Below are 19,551 nucleotides of genomic sequence, written 5' to 3'. Positions count from 1 at the left end.
ACAAACATTTTTTTAAATGTCCTCGTCCGTTGTCCGTAAAGATGTCTCTTAAAGACTGAAGTCATGGTCACATTCAGCCGGATACCTCGTGGTCCCGTGGACCAGACATCTTGTGGTCCCGTGGGTCGGATGTCACGTGGTTCTGTGGGCCGGACATCATGATATCTCGTGACCCTTTGGGCCGGATGTCACGTTAGCTGTGGGTCGGATACCTCGTCATGGTCACATTCGGCCGGATACCTAGTGGTCCGGTGAACCGGATACCTCGTGACCTTTTGGGCCGGATGTCACGTTAGCTGTTGGTCGGATACCTCGTCATGGTCACATTCGGCCGGATACCTAGTGGTCCGGGGAACCGGATACCTCGTGACCCTTTGGGACGGATGTCACGTTAGCTGTGGGTCGGATACCTCGTCATGGTCACATTCGGCCGGATACCTAGTGGTCCGGGGAACCGGATACCTCGTGATCCTGTGGACCGGTCTTGTCGTGAACGTGTGGCGAGGATATCACGAGGTGCTTTGGGTCAATATCTTATGATCCTGTGGGTCGGATATCACTGTGTTTTGGGGTCGGTCACACGAGGTCATGTTGACTTTTTAGATAATGTGGTTATATTTTAGTTCGATGCTCACTTAATTAAACGTAAGAGCGCAATCAAGGGCGGATCTAGCATGTTTTTAAAATGCGAGGTTGCGAGACAATAGTTGAATTATTCCAGGCAAGATTCGATACATACGTTTTCATAAAACCAAAAACCGCTGTAGTTATAGTTGAATTAATTCCATTCGCAGTGTGTGTGTGTGTGTGTGTGTGTGTGTGTGTGTGTGTGTTTGTACATATATTTTACCGCTGAGAACTGCTTGGAACAGCTGTAGTGTTTATCTGTATATCCATGAGAATTCGCTTTCAGAAGGCCAAAGCACAAGAACATGGGCCTTCCTGGATCTACGGCAGAAACACGGATCATATACCCATCCTCATAATGATGGTCACCCCTTAACTTAGACGCATATATCTTGGGGATGACAATACTAATGAGCATGGGTATATTTTCTGAATGAATCCTAAGCCTTTGATAGTGTCATACTCATCCACAAGTGGAGGAGTCTTTATATTACATTACCAATTGCCAATTTAAAACAAACAATTATGAAACATAAATGAAGTGTCAACCCTACAAGACATGCAAAAGAAATATCTCCGTCTCAATAGTCCACCTATTGTTCTGACGACGCATCACTGAATAATGAACAATGGATGACGTGTTGTTCTCAGCGGTATGACGAATCTGCAATTCGAACTCTTCATTGCGACACTTAGAACAACTTTTCATCAACTATTAAAACATATATAGGACATGTACCGGGCAATATTCTATATTTACAACACACTGCGATTGGAATATACCGAGGTTACTTTCCTATGCTATACGCCCTAATGTTACATGTAAACCCGAAAATACATACAACATAGTCTTTACATTCTTAAATATTGATTTATTTCTTGATAATATTTCTTCCCTTGAGCGCGCCAGCAGTCTTTGATCGTGGGTTCGAAACCCGATTATGTTTCTAGGTTTGTCAGCACCGTATCCCTTCTCGAGCGTTTCGCCAAAGTGTTAAATGTCTGCGACCTGCATCACTTTAGGCTTTCTTCCTCATGAAGGTGACACGCCGTGACGTAACTGGAATACTGTTCAAAGCGGCGCTAAACCGAGCTCACTCGCTAACTCTTGATGATATTAATGACATTAAAACACTTTGTGACAGATTGAAGAAAGCACTCAATATTATCAAGATGACTTTCTTGAAAAAACAATGACAAAATTATTTTCATAATCATAATAAATATAATCGACAAAACCCTTTCCATGTTCATAAGTAATCTCTGCAAAAAGCAGAGTATATTGTACGATTCCGACTTTGTCATGAGCATGTGTTTAACTATCAAATAGTGATGATACCACGCGTTAGCGAAAAGATGATCGTATCCTGCCACACCAGTGGCAGCCGTCACAAACACATGCAAAGACAAGTAAAGTCTTCACCCAAAAAACAAAGGAACATATGGTACAAGTCAAAATAATGAATTGTATCGGGCATAATTTTGGTTAATTATACGTCAAGCTTTGAAATGTCCTCGACGTGTCTACCATAAAACGTTTTGAAAACTTAAAAATATTAAGCTCAAATCTTAAACCACAGCTTATATTTCATTCAATAATTTATGCCATTACTACACTGGTGGTCACGTTTCCGAGTAAGGTAAGGTGAAACACGAATAAAACAACGATAAGACCTAGACGATATAGATTCAGATTACAACATAAATGTCATATTTTGAATGAACATGTCAGATATTATCATATAATGGGTAGGTTTCTCGGCAGGATAAAGCCAACGGATAAAAACGATATCCGTTGGGATCATATGCGGATAGAGATGCAAATATCAAAGGTCAAGTAGGGACTACTTTCAGTGTCTATAAACAAACATGGCGTCGCCATTGTCATTCGGCGATCGAGTCAAAATTAACCATCGGGAATCTGGACAAACTACAGGGATAATTGCTATCATTATCAAAAGAACAGTCTAATATACTGAAAATCAGTTTCTAACTGTGACGTAGCTAAGGCGTTTTATAAGTTTCGGCAACTTTGGAGATATAAATTTCGAAACAATTTTGCGAGGGCACGAGGCCTAGCCAAGCGGGATCAGTAGCCAAATCTGTGCTTGTAGACCTCTGCGGCTTGAAACCTTCTCCACAAATTAAAATAGTTGGATTTGGCCGATATGTTTGAATTGTTACCTTGTTTCGTTTTGTCGCTGTGTGTACATCTGACTACACTTCTAAACGTTATGACAGGACAGACCGACTGTCAACAACGTCTGACCGTGGCCGTGACATCTCATAGACAAGGGTTAGAGTAGCTTCCCTTTGACAAAGGGCAGTTACTCTAGCGGACAGACCGATGGATTGCCGCGAAAGGAAATTCAAAACAATTGTTGTTTTGCGTATATATGTTGCTTCGCCACTGTATAAGAAACAGATTTCAGTTGGAACTATATTGGCTACTGTCACTGTCCGACTGACACATCACTTACCCTGTGACGTAATAAATATTAATGCGTGCATTCCAGGCAAACTCGCTATGTTTCGGTAATGTTTGTGAGAGAGGGAAAGCGATTTTGAAGCACAGAATTAAAGAATGACATTTTATGATAAAGAGGTTATCACGCTTGTGTGTTTGGGGATGGTAAATATCCTGTATTAGGAATAAACACTATGTATTTAGCTCGCCAAGGCTCGCTAAATACAACGTTTATTCCTAATGCAGGATATTTACCATCCCCAAACACACTCGCGTGATAACCTCTATTTCTCTAATAAGCTATGGCACATGTCGTCTAAAGAAAGCAACAGCTGCTAATGGTAACTGTGAAATATTCATATTACTGTTGAACCCAAATTATACAGAAAAAAACTATCAATGCAATACATTGAGATTGTGTGGATGTGTTTCAATGATAACAACACTGGAGTGCATTTCTAACATGAGAGGTTCCAGGAGGAAATTGAACCAAATTGAGTCCCTCTAAATACATAGACGGTCTCAGTGAAATAATGGGAAACTCAAATACCAATTACCATTTGAAACATCTGTCTCTACAACGTTTTCGGGCCAACCTACAAAACAAGAGCTGTTGATATAGCAGGGCACTAAGTACACACGAACATTCAAGGACCATGGAACCCATGAGGTTATTGGAGGATAGAGTGAATGGTAATATTTACTAACGCGATAAGTATTTGTACGAAAATCAGTTCAGTGGGAAAGTGGCAGTGATGGCAGTCCTAGTTTGAAGATGTAAGGCATACACATGTAATCAATAGCTCAATGTCTTCATATAATTGCAACTGATGTAACGGTAAACAGAATGTTCAGGGGATTAGCATGACTGGTTAAAGAAACTTGCTGTATCATGAGTGAGTCCCTTGTCAGCCGGCCTTGATAGGCTTGATGACGTCATATTGTTTGATGTGACGTCAATTGCATGTTACGTCATAATTGATTCTTATTCATCCGGTGGCCGTCACAAATACATATACTAGTAATGGTCACATAATTATATTTCACGTTATGGACGTCTTTGTAGTTTGTAAACTTGTTATAAAAGATTCGTTTCCAGCTGAAAGTTTTGTACACCCCAGAAACTATTGTCTCGGGCTATACAAATCATTTCACTTCGTCAATTAATTATCGTCTGGATCATAACACATGCAATTCATATTGCTTCGCATATAACGACTGCATCAGATGGTTTATACACACAACGGAGTCTAAGTGGAATGAGTGAGGTTCTGTTCTGTTCTTTGAGCAGTGGTTCACTTGTATCACGGTATGTCCGCTTCGAGGCGGAAGAAACCTAAAGTAATGAGGGTCGTTGGCTTTAACCAGTTTGATAAAACCCATGAACACAATTCACGTTATATGTAAACGTTTACACATCTCTCGAAATACAGGGGCGGTCGGGTAGCCTTGTGGTTCAAGCGTTCGCTCGTCACGCCGAAGACCCCGGTTCGATTCCAGACATGGGTACAATGTGTGAAGCCCATTTCTGGTGTCCCCCGCCGTGATATTGCTGGAATATTGCTAAAAGCGGCGTAAAACCATACTCAATACTAGTATGATCTCAAGTCCAAGATATGTAATGCAAATGTTTACACTAATACAATTTTATTACATACCTCATCTTGTTTGACTGTTTACCAAGAGTTGAGATCGTGAGAACATGAAACGCGACACATTTCACCTACAGTTTTCCATTCACACTACATACCAAAGCATTCATAAATGGTTAAGAAAAATGAGTGTCGTGTGTGCTAGCCGTAAAACAGGCCCCTTTACGTGAAAACCTGGTGGCATCACTGATTCTCTGTGATCCTTTTATATAACTGTCCGCGATATTGCTGCAATATTGCTGCAATATTTCTATGTAAAATTCACACTCATATGATTTTCATCACTATTTTGCCTTTTACGCCTATAAATTTGCTTAGGCAAACAGTCGAGACTGATCACTCTCTGGTGTTAACGTTTTGAATTAGCATTGATGACTGATACACCAGGCCGAGCTTCATGGCGCTGATTGACGGGCTTTACACTATATGTTGTTAGTTTGTCACGGGGGAAATACGGTGTGTTGCACCCTCTGCGTGACAGTGCAATCAGTTTAACCTACAAAGAATTTAACTTACCGCCATCTTTATTATTAACAAAAAATTGAAAACTAAGGGAGATTGTACCGCGATTGTGGCAGTAGAGATTGTTGTGAGTTTGTTTGTAATGTTTGTGGTGATTGTCACTGGCAGGAAATGATTGAAATGCTGGTAAAATGTCAAAAGTTGGCGACGGCAGCGAGCGCATGGAATTCAAAGTTACCTCCCCTGGTTTCTGCAAACAAATATGGCAGGTTTGATCGTTCGAGAAATTTCAGGATGGGTCAGTTTGTAGAAGGCTGGCTGTACCTGGATAAGAGCGACATGATGGCGATTCGAAGCATTTTTTTACCTAAAATCTTCTTATCTAATTGCCAAGAGCGGATTGTATACCTATCTGAAAACACCGAATTCCTGCCAGATTCCAACACTAGTCCAGACGCAAGAATGGAGGCCTGTTTCAAGACTTTCGACAATATTCTGGACATCCAGTATCATTTATAATAGAGCCTATAACCTTTTGCTGCTGACCTATTGCATTGCTATTTATTGGAGACCGGCAAAATGTCTGTTGCCATATCGGCTGGGTATATTCTGTCCAGTTGTACACGACTGTCTCGATGAAATTTTCCGAAAGCGTCATTAGACAAAACGATTTAAGTATTTCACATGTATATTATTATAATGGCTTGCATTCAGTAACAGGCCTACAAATGAAAGCATCTAATCTATGTTCCAAAGGATTGAAATGTGTGTGTCACTTATCGACCTATTAGCTGAAATATACATCGAGTTTCCACTCAATAACCATTACCTGCATCCGTTATGAGACGACCAAGGCTAAGGATGCTAGACAACTTTTTTACCGAGTGACTGGTACACGGATAACAGACACATCAAGTAGTTAGTGTGCGAAGTCGTGTAGTTCACCTATTTGATATTTAGTGTGTATATTCGACAACTAACATATCTGTATTAGATAGATTCATTGGTGGGCTTGATAAAGATATTTCGGTACCACAACGTCGGCAGAAATGTTTGAAATTAAAATTATGTGCAAACTTTCAGCCACCTAGGCCTTCCGGCTCCCGTTGGCCATTCTGAAAATTTCACGACAGACGTCAGAAACGTCCTTCAAACTCGTACTCAAGTTCTGAACATTCTGACTGTTGATTTGCATCGTCCGCATATTTTAATGTCCATTATGTGCGGTAATACAGCAACCGTAATTATATGCATGTAGGTGGAGGTCTAAAAAACAACTAGTAAATGAGTGAGTATGGTTTTACGCCGCTTTTAGCAATATTCCAGCAATATCATGGCGGGGGACACCAGAAATGGGCTTCACACATTGTACCCATGTCGGGAATTGAACCGGGGTCTTCGGCGTGACGAGCGAACGCTTTAACCACTAGGCTACCCGGCCGCCCCAACAACTAGTAAACAATCACAATTGTGTATTTTGCAAGGTCATGATTGAACTAGCGATGGCCGGAAAGTCTTTGTTGTTTCATTTACATTGCTGAAGTCATTTACTCCTTAATCTTGTAGTTATGAAAAAAATCGTTGCAGTACACTTTAAACATTTCCTTATTTTAAAGGCTGCTATGCTCCACGATGGGGTGACCATGGCTTGACGTTAAAACTAGACTTCATTCCATGTGACATTGTCTCTCCGGGAAGACTTTACCCACTACAGCATGGAGGCGGTCCATCATTTGCAATTAGTCAGTCCATTTACGTTCATGGTCAAATTCAATATAAAGGTTTATGGTGAGTCAGCTACATGTCGCCATTGATACCTCAATTAAGCTGGGGGCACGGGTGGCCCAGTCGTCTAAGGCGCCGCGATTCGCTGTGCAGAGTTGCGTCCCTTGGACAGGCCAGAAACCTATGATTGTGGGTTCGAATCCCGGTTCGCCCCGATTATGTTTCAAGGTTTGTCAGCACCATACCCGTGCTCGTGGGTTTCACCGAAGTGGTAAACGTCTTGAGACCTGCATCACTTCGGGCTTTCCGCCCACATTAAGCTGACACGCCGCGATATAACTGGAATACTGTTGAAAGCGGCGTTAAACCCAACTCACTCACTCACTCAATTAAGCTAGACTATCCACAGTTTTGATACAGCTCATACAATAAATATCTTATACAATCATAAAGATATTGTCATTTGAGAAAACGAACGGAGTTTAATCATAAGCAATAGATTCAAAATGCTTTCACTAAATCCACTTACAAATCACTGAATTGGCAAAGAGGGCTCCAGGGTTTCGCGAGATAGATGGAATGTCCCATGTAAGTACCTTCGTGCGTGAGACCAAAGCCACTATTACCATATAAGCTGTGATAACACTCAAATCAAAGCGGAAATTAATGTTTTTGTTAATCATTAATCTAAATGATGCGTTTAAGGCCATGAGATAAACGGTGTTTGAAATCAACTTGCGATCAACCAGAACCGCGTATTATGCAAGGTCATTACACAAGCAATGACTGGAAAAAACTTGTCGTGACGGTTGTTGAAAGCAAATGCCATCTGAAGTTTACTGAAAAAACAATATGTGAAGTGCTGGACTTCCTCATTGATAACATCTTTGAGGGCACCACCCATGGGCTCGGAATTTCTGCTCTGTTTGGCAAAGTCAAAAGATGTTTTACTTAAGCTTCAGGTATATCGATGATCTGATATCGTTCAATAACCATCAAATAGCCAGTTCGCTTCCCACTCAATCCTCAACCTGAACTAGAGATAGTGAGTGAGTGAGTATGGTTTTATGCCGCTTTTAGCAATATTCCAGCAATATCACGGCGGGAGACACCAGAAATGGGCTTCACACATTGTACCTATGTCGGTAATAGAACCCGGATCTTCGGCGTGACGGGAGAACGCTTTAACCACTAAGCTACCCACAGCCCCTGAACTAGAGATATAGGAGACTAGTGAAACCACCTCATCTGTTTCATATTTAGATCTATGCATACACATTCAGAGTGACAAAACCCTCTCCACAAGACTGTATGACAAGAGGGATGACGTCAACTTTCATATAGTCAACGTTACCTTTATGTTGAGCAATATTCACGCAGCTCCAGCCCTTGTGTTTACATTTTACAACTTTTGAGGTACAATCGAGCATGCTCTTCTTAACAAGATTTAAAAGCGCATCATTCGAGTCTTCCTCTTGTTTGATGAAGCTTACGACATTTAAGGCCTCAGTAGGCTTCAAAAAGTTTAATGGAAGACATGTGGAGGACATATCCTTATTTGACGCATCAGTGACAAATATGATGTCCGATGCAAAGTCTTTCGACGTGTATCATAAATACGTTCCCATGTGTTTTTTTCAGGTGAGCAGTTGACTTGCCCTTGCTAACCATAAACACATGCCCATATTATCATACAATGGACTCTGCTTTTGGCAGATATTACTCATGAATATGGAAAGAGTTTTGTCGCTTTTATTCATTTGCAAGGCACAGTACATGAGGACAAAACCATTTTTAAAAAAAAATAAATTTAAAAGGGACCTATGCTCCACGATAAGTTTGAAATCAGACTTCATTCCATGAGACATTGTCTGTTGAAACGTAGGGTAACTGTGAACTACTAGACTGATATTCATAACAAAAACAAAAAAAACGAGAAGGTTTTTGAATATCTTGAATCAAATGTGCTACGACAGCCAACAAAGCCGAGCCAAGTCTCCCTATAATGAACTAGAATCTGGTAAACGGATTGGGTTCTTTTTGGGTGTTCGTGATTTCCGTATCTCTACGCTCATTCATATCTGGACGATGTACCACAATCTTGCAATTGGTTAAAGGAAACGATCAATTACTGTTACCTGCTCCTTATCACTAAAATTCGTACGTGCCCATCTGTGTTTGGCTGCTTGTACTAGTCCGATTTTTTAGTACTAGCTCACTGAGACACCATGAAACAGTTTAACATGGACAACCCACCCAAACACTGTATACTGACTCCGAACATTCTAGTTCTTCTTTTATCCCCTTAATACGAAGCGCCAGACGGTATGAAAAGTACCTTTTATCGCCTTTTTGTGTGAAGCGGCCACGGGATCGAACCACTGACCTTCTGCTCTCTGGGTAGACGCTCTATCCACTACACTAGAGCACTGACGCGGTTGAGCATATTCAACTATATATGAGTCAATGTACGTTGACGGACAAATATAATATAAAGGTTTATGGCGAGTAAGCTACACGTCCTCGTATAAAAGAATGAACCTTAATTAACGGCTTTACGATCAAGTTTCCCTTACAATAGCTTTATCGACAGGTTGGCATAATAAGCCTTAAGCCTATTTCTTGAAGTAGTTACAGTTCCGAAGACGTTTTAACGATTATTATTCTCTTATTACAATCTAATCAGTACGTGAGAATTGTTCTTAAAGTCATTACTTCGCGTCATAATGCCAATAGTCAACAACGAAAAGATTATATATTTTCAGATTTTCATCTTCCTTCTCGCAAGGAAACATATAGAGAGAAACCTCCGGACGTTGCCATTCCCACTTAAATAGACGGAATTAACAAATTAACCCCCCCCCCCCCCCCCCCCCTTAATCTCAATCATAATAGTTAGGTGGGTTTTCACTGCTTGGTAGTAACAATCTTAACATGTTCACCAGGCTGCTTCTTCATGTTCTTCTTGCCTGAAAGTGACTGGCAATAGTGTTGGCTAAACTTGTGTCTGCAAAGCCTCAGCATGGGGAATTAAATAGACTTATATCTGATCAACGAAACTTCGTCAATCCGTAAAAGGGCCATAATAATGTTATTTTACAATAGAAACCCGTTGAAAGTTACACAACAATGCTGACTATTATGCTACTGTAACATCTGAAATAAAGACAGTGTGCTATAATATCAAAGCAACACGATTATGTGGCAATTATCGATGCATTGTAATTGTCCATCATCAGATTGGAATACTTCGAACCTGTTATAAATACTTTACATTTCGTTTTCCTTTTTGTAGGATAAATTCATTATTGTAAATCAGACAATAATAATATCTTCTTCTGTAGCGTTCTTGTCATCATCCGCTCTATCTACTGAACCCAGCGAACATGTTATATGTATGTGCATAACTCATGTGTCAGCATAAAACAACTGCATTCATTTCATTTTGTTCTTGTATCATTTGGTACTTGTAATTTTTGGTAATAAATAAGTTGTCCAAAAAAGTTGTTGACAAATGTGTTTTGAAGAGTATAGTCTGTGCCGTCATGCTGAACAGAGAGAAGATCAAGGTTCTCATAATACCATCGTTGTGTTATTTCAATACTGTTTTAACTAACCAACTGAATCAGTACTTTTGCCGTTGTGACAATACCACTTCTATGTAGTAAACCCTCCAAAAGAACGGTCGTTGGCATAGCCTTGTGTTGAAATGGTTCCTCATGTTCCCCATATGGGTGCAGTATGTGAAGATCATTTCTGGTGTTCCACGCCGTGATGTTGCAAGATTATAGCTTTAAGCGGTGTTAATCTACAGTCACTTGCCGCGTATATCGTTAATCATGCACTCACTACAAAAGAGCTCTATGTAAGTTTCCATCTGTAATATTGAATATTCAGAGAGTGTCAACTTCAAATACGGTCCTCAGATTCTAATAATGTAATGTATCTACACAATTTATTTCCTATACACCGCATTACCTCCTATTTTACGTCTCGTCTTACATTTTTGTGATTGAACAACGCTGATGCTCATCACAAGAAATATATCAACCAAATGAAATCCGTCAGTTCACGGAGGGCACACACTTTGCAAGGTGAGTGAGCTTGAATCGGAATTCATTGAAAGTAACAAATGTGTGGTATTAGTGAGCATGTGCCGATGTGACATTTTGGTTTAAATAATTCAAAATTTCATTCATTTAATTATGAGAGATATGGTTTAATAAAATTACTCGACACTTACATTTAAATTATTATGTTCCAACAATTGGAAACATTACAGTGCTTCATTGTTGATTCCGTTACAGACACATTCAAAGGCTGCTAGCCAATTGTTAACCTGAAAAAATACACCGGGAATAGCATACATAAAAATAGGGAATTGCATCAGACATCATTTTATTCATTGGTGCGTCAAATATGGAAATGTTCTCCACATGTCTGCCATAAAACCTTTTAAAAGCATTTGCATAAGTTAGGCCTTGAATGTTGTAACCCTGATCAAACAACTTTTGAGCAAATGACGTATGACGCTTTTGATATCTTCGCAGAAAGTGTTGTGGAGTTATTGGCTGCAAAGTTAGATTTGAAGTTAGATTTGAAATTCAGAGTCCTAAACGGAGGTGGGTTCGGAAATTAATAGCAAATGAAGTTTTGTTAAGAAATATGCATACATGACATAAATTGGATTTATGACAATATGTGGGATTGTTCGTGTCCCAGAAATCCACCTAGTCTTCAAAATGCGAAAGATATAACCTGGAGCTGATTAGTTTAAATATATCTTATTAACATAAAAATGATTGGGCACAGGTTGTCAAAAATTGGATCGACCTCTCCCATAGATTTACAAGAATGTTTATGTACAATTTATATATTAAAAGACAATATATTATGTACATACTAGGAATTCCAGAGATTGGGAAAAAGTATTTACAGTGAAATATTAACGAAGGTCATTGCATGTGAGAGTGCAAGCAATCTATTCAGTTCGTTTACGTTGAGATAGCAAACGATAATATCCAACATCACTGAATCCAATTAAGACATGCATGTACACCTATATTACACGACCTATATCGCACCTGATTGTTTGATCTTCAGTCACAAATAATTGTTAATCTCCACGCTTCTACATTCTGCAATATCCGTGCAAGATGTGTGAAATCCCCAAGGCTTTCCAACAGACATTATGAAGTAGTAATCTTTTGTCAGTAGAGATATCTCAAAGGAAGAGTAATGTTTTGTTATTTTTCAGCACTGTATCAGGTGTACAGATAACCCTGTCAGTAAACAATTCGGCTAATATACCTTCCCTGTAGACGTCGTGATAAAACTATATGTATTTTATGATGACACTGCTGTTTATAATGGCCGGCAAATTGACTCAATCCTGCCTTCATTATGATACTCCCTTGATCAAGAACAGAAAAAAGCTTTGGCGTTCGTGGCAGTTGTAATTTGGTCATATTTGCGGATGTGTTTTGTGTGAAATCATCTTGTTTGTTTGACATATTAGATAGAATTCAATAGAATGTGAATTTCCACTGGGTAGATTATTGAGATAATTTAAGATTGTGTTCTAACAATGTGTGTATTCCGTACTTTAATCATTCTACAATGCCGTTAATGAGTTTAGTCAGAAGTCATCCAATTTAATTATTCCAACATAAAAGACATTGCTACATAACGACAGCTATATTAAGTGCACTGAGAGTGCTCAAATGTATTTCCAGAATAATGAAAACAAGGTTTTTTTCCATGCATTCATTTTAAGATCCTGCAATTGGCCGTTGTAAGACATAGTTAATAAAGAAAGTGTATAACATGGAATAAATAGAATGCCAGACTGAGTATAACATGGAACATAGAGAATGCCAGATTAGGAATAACATGGAATAAATAGAATGCCAGACTGAGTATAACATGGAACATAGAGAATGCCAGATTAGGAATAACATAGAATAAATAGAATGCCAGACTGAGTATAAGATGGAACATAGAGAATGCCATATTAGGAATAACAAGGAATAAATAGAATGCCAGAATGACTATAACATGGAACATAGAGAATGCCAGATTAGGAATAACATGGAATAAATAGAATGCCAGAATGACTATAACATGGAACATAGAGAATGCCAGATTAGGAATAACATAGAATAAATAGAATGCCAGACTGAGTATAAGATGGAACATAGAGAATGCCATATTAGGAATAACAAGGAATAAATAGAATGCCAGAATGACTATAACATGGAACATAGAGAATGCCAGATTAGGAATAACATGGAATAAATAGAATGCCAGAATGACTATAACATGGAACATAGAGAATGCCAGATTAGGAATAACATGGAATAAATAGAATGCCAGAATGACTATAACATGGAACATAGAGAATGCCAGATTAGGAATAACATGGAATAAATAGAATGCCAGAATGACTATAACATGGAACATAGAGAATGCCAGATTAGGAATAACATGGAATAAATAGAATGCCAGACTGAGTATAACATGGAACATAGAAAATGCCAGATTAGGAATAACATAGAATAAAGAGAATGCCAGGCTGGGTATAACATGGAACATAGAGAATGCCATATTAGGAATAACATGGAATAAATAGAATGCCAGACTGAGTATAACATGGAACATAGAGAATGCCAGATTAGGAATAACATGGAATAAATAGAATTCCAGACTGAGTATAGCACGGAATAAAGAGAATGTCAGACTGAGTATAACATGGATTAAAGAAAATGTCAGCCCGAGTATAACATGGAGTAAGAGGAATGCCAAACTGAGTATAACACGGAATAAAGAGAATGTCAGACCGAGTATAACACGGAATAAGAGGAATGACAAACAGTATAAAATGGCATAAAGAGAAAGTCAAACGGAGTGTAACACAGAATAAGAGTGTAACATGGAATAAAAGGGAATGCCAGACTGAGTATAGCATGGATTAAAGAAAATGTCAGACCGAGTATAACACAGAATAAGAGGAAAGTCAAACCGAGTATAAGATGGACTAAAAGAGAATGTCAGACTGAGTATAATATGGATTGACATGACTAGAAACGTTTATACAGTTGGGAAAGTGATAAATTCCTTATTTTGTTCATTCAATCGTGAGGGATATTCCGAGTAATGCGTTGCCATATCCTGATGTTGTTTCCTCCATACGTCTTGGAGATCCTTTGTTAAGACTGTGATTCATGCGATCTGTCATAAAAAGGTTATGTGATCATGGAGTGTCCTTTCAAATTATTCAGCACATCCTAAACTACTGTTGCGTTGCCATCATGCATGAGATCCAATTTAACAACGATGGTGGCATACACATCACGTGATCTACACATACAGCAGACAATATCCGGTCAAAGGTGCAATCCACAACTCAGCCAATTTAGAATCGACTCAGAGTAAATTAAACTCAGGAACCATCTCAACAGTCGTGTTCTGAAAAATTAACCAAATTTGGAACTATCACGCATGAAGTCTGCATACAGGAGTCATGCCAGACAAGAACAACGATTCAGATTGATATTACCTTAAGCTTCAAGTTGTCGTGCAAGAGCTGAACTGTATAATGACGGATGGTCGTTTTCGTTTGCACAGGGTATTTCATTAGGATTGAATTAGCTCACTAGCCTACCAGACCTGACAATGTTGGAGTGAAGACCTCTGGTCAACCACTTGATTGTCTGGCTTGTTTACATGTTGTCGTCGCATGGTTGCTGCGTGATGTCAAGCAACAAACACATACTTTTGTACGCAAATTGTGAAAGTGACGGGTGCTATCGTTAGGGCAGGACATGCTTACCCTTCTAGGTGTGACATATCTAGTTTTCAAAACTTGAAAAGAGACACCAATCACACAAACGATCTGCTTTTTGGGGGCTATTCTTTTCATCTTGTTTATTCATGGACAGTTTGCAAAGCTTTTGTGTCAGCAAAACACTCAATTGCATTATGACCCGAGGCCTCGTTCAACAAAGCGATCCTAACGAAAGGATTGTTGTAACGCCCCTATATGATACTTTACCTTACCTTACATGTACAATAATTTTATTGGTCAAATGTTTTGAAAAATGTCCCTGTAACCCGCTATATACCAAAGGCAGCTTCAAAACCAAATTTCTCACTCACTCACTCACTCACTCACGTATTAAATTCCAGGTGATTGCCCATTTGGCCATGTCATTCGAGCCAAATAAAACCAGCATTAGTAGCAATATGAAAGCCCGTGTCTACAGCTTAGATGGTTTGGTTCAACCTAAAGCACTGGTTGTTGAAAAGCATGGGTGTTCCGTTTTGGTGTTTTTCTGGGTGTACGGCACGTCCATTTTTCCGTCACTTCAAAATGTTCCAGAGTTTAAAGAACACTGTTAAGCAGTCCACGTATGAGTGAGAGACCATTTGAGAAAACTCACAGCGTGTGGACCTAATGGCGAAGGAGAGCTGAAAGAGTCATTGGCGTTTAAAATCTCGCATGAAATCCAGCATCACTGGAGTAGTAATTATATACATAATGGATAGGGCCATTAGGGTGTCGATGCCATAAACAAATTCGTTATGCTTAGTATTACGATCCGGTAAATATGCAAAAGAGTTCAACTATAAGGAACTACTTTTGATTGGCACTATATAATACATTTTGTTTTCACTCTGGAATCGTATTACCACGCGGTTATTAAAGTTTCTTTAGTGACTTAAAATGTGGCTTAAACGACTACTTTAAGAATGCCATTAGATAAAAAGGAAATTATTACTCGTGTTTTCCCTCGAAAATATATTTTGACATTAGGAATTGAATATGTTTTATTCTTGCCAATGGTTCGCTTATACAATATTTATTCTTAACGAATGATGTATACGAGATATAACATAATCGGAAGATAACCTCCATAGAAAGACCGAGCCTCATTATTGTGTCATTGGATTCTGCAGGGACGCAGTTTTTCACGCGTCCGGGCGACAAATTCCACTGGTCATTCCGACTCTCCGTTTTCTTAGAAGTAACTGTCGCAGATCTGGACACAGCGTGTCGAACATCCACGAGAGGCGTTCAATAAGTTTTGCAACTTTAATATAAGACCAAGTCGCAGAATATCTTTTGCACTTTTATTTTTCAATATACTCTCGATTCACCTCAATACACTTATTCCATTTGTCCTTCAAGCTTTTAATACCACTTTTATAGAAATCCGCAGATCGGCCGTCTAACCACGCCTCTGTGGAAGCCTCGTCATCCTGGAAGCGTCTTCCACGTAGGGCAGATTTTATTTGCCGGAACAGGAAATACAAGTAGTCACCGGGGGCTAAGTCTGGGCTGAACAGTTAAACCATCCACCCTACAGCCCAAACAGAGCATCATATGGGAAACCTATAAACACGGGTCTGGTTTAGACAAACGGTGGATCATATGGGAAAACCATACACACGGATCTGGTTCAGACAAACGGGGGATTATATGGGAAACCCATTAACAAGGATCTGGTTTAGACAAACGGGGGATCATATGGGAAACCCATTAACAAGGATCTGGTTCAGACAAACGGGGGATCATGTGGGAAAACCATACACACGGATCTGGTTCAGACAAACGGGGGATTATATGGGAAACCCATTAACAAGGATCTGGTTCAGACAAACGGGGGATCATATGGGAAACCACAAATACGGGCCTGATGAAGACAAACCAAGAATCATATGGGAAACCCACAAACACGGGTATGGTTTAGACAAACGGGGGATCATATGGGAAACCCATTAACAAGGATCTGGTTCAGACAAACGGGGGATCATATGGGAAACAAATTAACAAGGATCTGGTTCAGACAAACGGGGGATCATATGGGAAACCACAAACACGGGCCTGATGAAGACAAACCAAGAATCATATGGGAAACCCACAAACACGGGTCTGATGGAAACAAACCAAGAATCATATAGGAAACCCACAAACACGGGTCTGATGAAGACAAACCAAGAATCATATGGGAAACCGCAAACACGGGCCTGATGAAGACAAACCAAGAATCATATGGGAAACCCACAAACACGGGTATGGTTTAGACAAACGGGGGATCATATGGGAAACCCATTAACAAGGATCTGGTTCAGACAAACGGGGGATCATATGGGAAACCCATTAACAAGGATATGGTTCAGACAAACGGGGGATCATATGGGAAACCCACAAACACGGGTCTGATGGAGACAAACCAAGAATCATATAGGAAACCCACAAACACGGGTCTGATGAAGACAAACCAAGAATCATATAGGAAACCCACAAACACGGGTCTGATGAAGACAAACCAAGAATCATATGGGAAACCCACAAACACGGGTGTGTTTTTGACAAACGGGGGATCATATGGGAAGCCACAAACACAGGTCTGGCTCAGACAAACGGGGGATCATATGGGAAACCCATACATGATTTAAACCAAATCTGCAGATGGCCTTCAGCAAAAGAAATGTGGTGTATCTATGATTCATTTAAACCCACATGCAATGTCACAATATTTCTTGACACACCCAAAATATCGTGTAGTATGAGGACGCGAACCCGCAATTTTAGCTCCACTGGACCACCTCGGCATGTACCTGTGAAGATCCGGGTTAGAATTCATCTTCAGCAACCCATGCTTGTCGTAAGTGATGACAAAGGTTCGGGTAATCAGACTTGCTGATTTGGTTGATGCATGTCATCGTTTTCCAATTTCGTAGATCCATGATCATGCTGTCAATCACTGGATTTTCTGGTCCAGACTCGATCATTTACAGACCGCCGTCATACAGCTGGAATATGAATGACTGCGACGTTAAACAACACACAAGCAAACCTCGACATATTAGTAACACCGCGACTCTATACTGTGATACTGTTATTATATCTTAACAAGATGTATAGACGTGGTAACATTCGTTCTTATGCTGATGCAGATTGCCATATATGTTTTGCTATTTCTTTATGTTTCCACCACGAGAAACATCAACTGCGATGTTAGCCTAGTGGTTAAAGCGTTCGCTCGTCACGCCGAAGACCCGGGTTCGAATCCCGACATTGGTACAATGTGTGAAGCCCATTTCTGGTGTCCCCCGCCGTGATATTGCTGGAATATTGCTAAAAGTGGCGTAAAACCAACCTCACTCACTCACTCACTCAACTGCGATGTTCCTTTACTTTATCTCAACAAGCTGACAAAAGTCAACTTTGATATATTTTACAAGCGCTTCGTGAACTAGTTCAACATCAGTGTTAAATATGATGAAGCTCTTCTGGGTTCCTTGTGGCTACCCTCTGGCGACTTTCCGGCTACATCTTCATCACGATTGATCCGGCCACTTTTGAAATAAGTTCAAAGGTTACAATACCACATTACACAGTAAACTGGTCATATCACATATGTTTTCCATATCAAATTCCACAATGATAGATGAAAATATGGCTGAGTAATGGATAAAGATGGGTTTTTTTCAATATGACAGCCTGTCTCGTAGTCAGTAATACCCTTGCTATATCACGACAGCCTGTAAATACATGTACTCATGTCTGGACCAGACAAACCAGTGGTTGAGACAATGAGCAAGCCCTACACCGTCGGAAGACGGTGCCGCGCCATCACCAAGTCAACGAACACAACCATCCGATGCATGTAGCCGCTTAGCACAAAGATAAGTTACTGCGGACCAGTTCGAACCCGTAATATCCACTCAGGTCCGCCGGGAATATCGCATATACATCGATTGGACCTTTAAAGTATTCACGTCTGGATAACCAGTGGTTGATAACGCGAACATCTATCAGCAGATGACGTGCATTCATGATAATCCGGGTTGGTGGGTGTAGCCTAGTGGTTAAAGGGTTCGAGTCCCCACATGGGTCCAATGTATGAAGCCCATGTCTGGTGTCGCCGCCGTGGTACTGCTGAGATATTGCTAGCGGCTAAAAACCATACTCACTTAGTCACTCGTGATAATCCTGGGATGACATGCGCGCCTGAATAAAAGTCGTCAAATGTAGACAATTAAACCACTCAGAACTGACATAAACCACTCAGAACTGACGTACACAGTTCACATATCAGCCTGGTTCCCTGGGTATGCTGCGCTGGCGCTACACAGCGCCAGCGCAGCATACCCAGGGAACCAGCTTGTTCACATTCGTTGGGGTACGAAAGCCCATTTGGACGATACTGGTATTTTGGTTTTTTTTCTCTTTTAAAAGTCGTGATTACGACTTTTCAAAACTCGTAATAGCCAGAATAAAGTAGTAATTATGAAAAAAGTCGTAATTACGACTTTTCAAAACTCGTAATTACGAGAAAAAATTAGTTTATAATAAGATTCTATTTATTGCTTTGTCATTATATCACGGTGATTTTCATCATCATTGTAAAAGTCGTAATTACAACTTTGATTCTCGTAATTACGACTATATTTTCGTAATTACGAGTTTTGAAAAGTCGTAATTACGCCTTTTAAAAGAGAAAAAAGACAAAATACCAATATGGTCCTAATGGGCTTTCGTAGTTGGGCGACCTTTTTTCTCCTTGTTTCATTGGCACATGACGCTTGGGGACGCAAACATGTCAGTGA

The sequence above is a fragment of the Haliotis rufescens genome, unplaced genomic scaffold, assembly GCF_023055435.1.
Source record: "Haliotis rufescens isolate VD_foot unplaced genomic scaffold, xgHalRufe1.0.p SCAF_3, whole genome shotgun sequence".
NCBI classification, from domain to species: domain Eukaryota; kingdom Metazoa; phylum Mollusca; class Gastropoda; order Lepetellida; family Haliotidae; genus Haliotis; species Haliotis rufescens.
Note: the sequence above shows the minus strand (reverse complement) of the source record.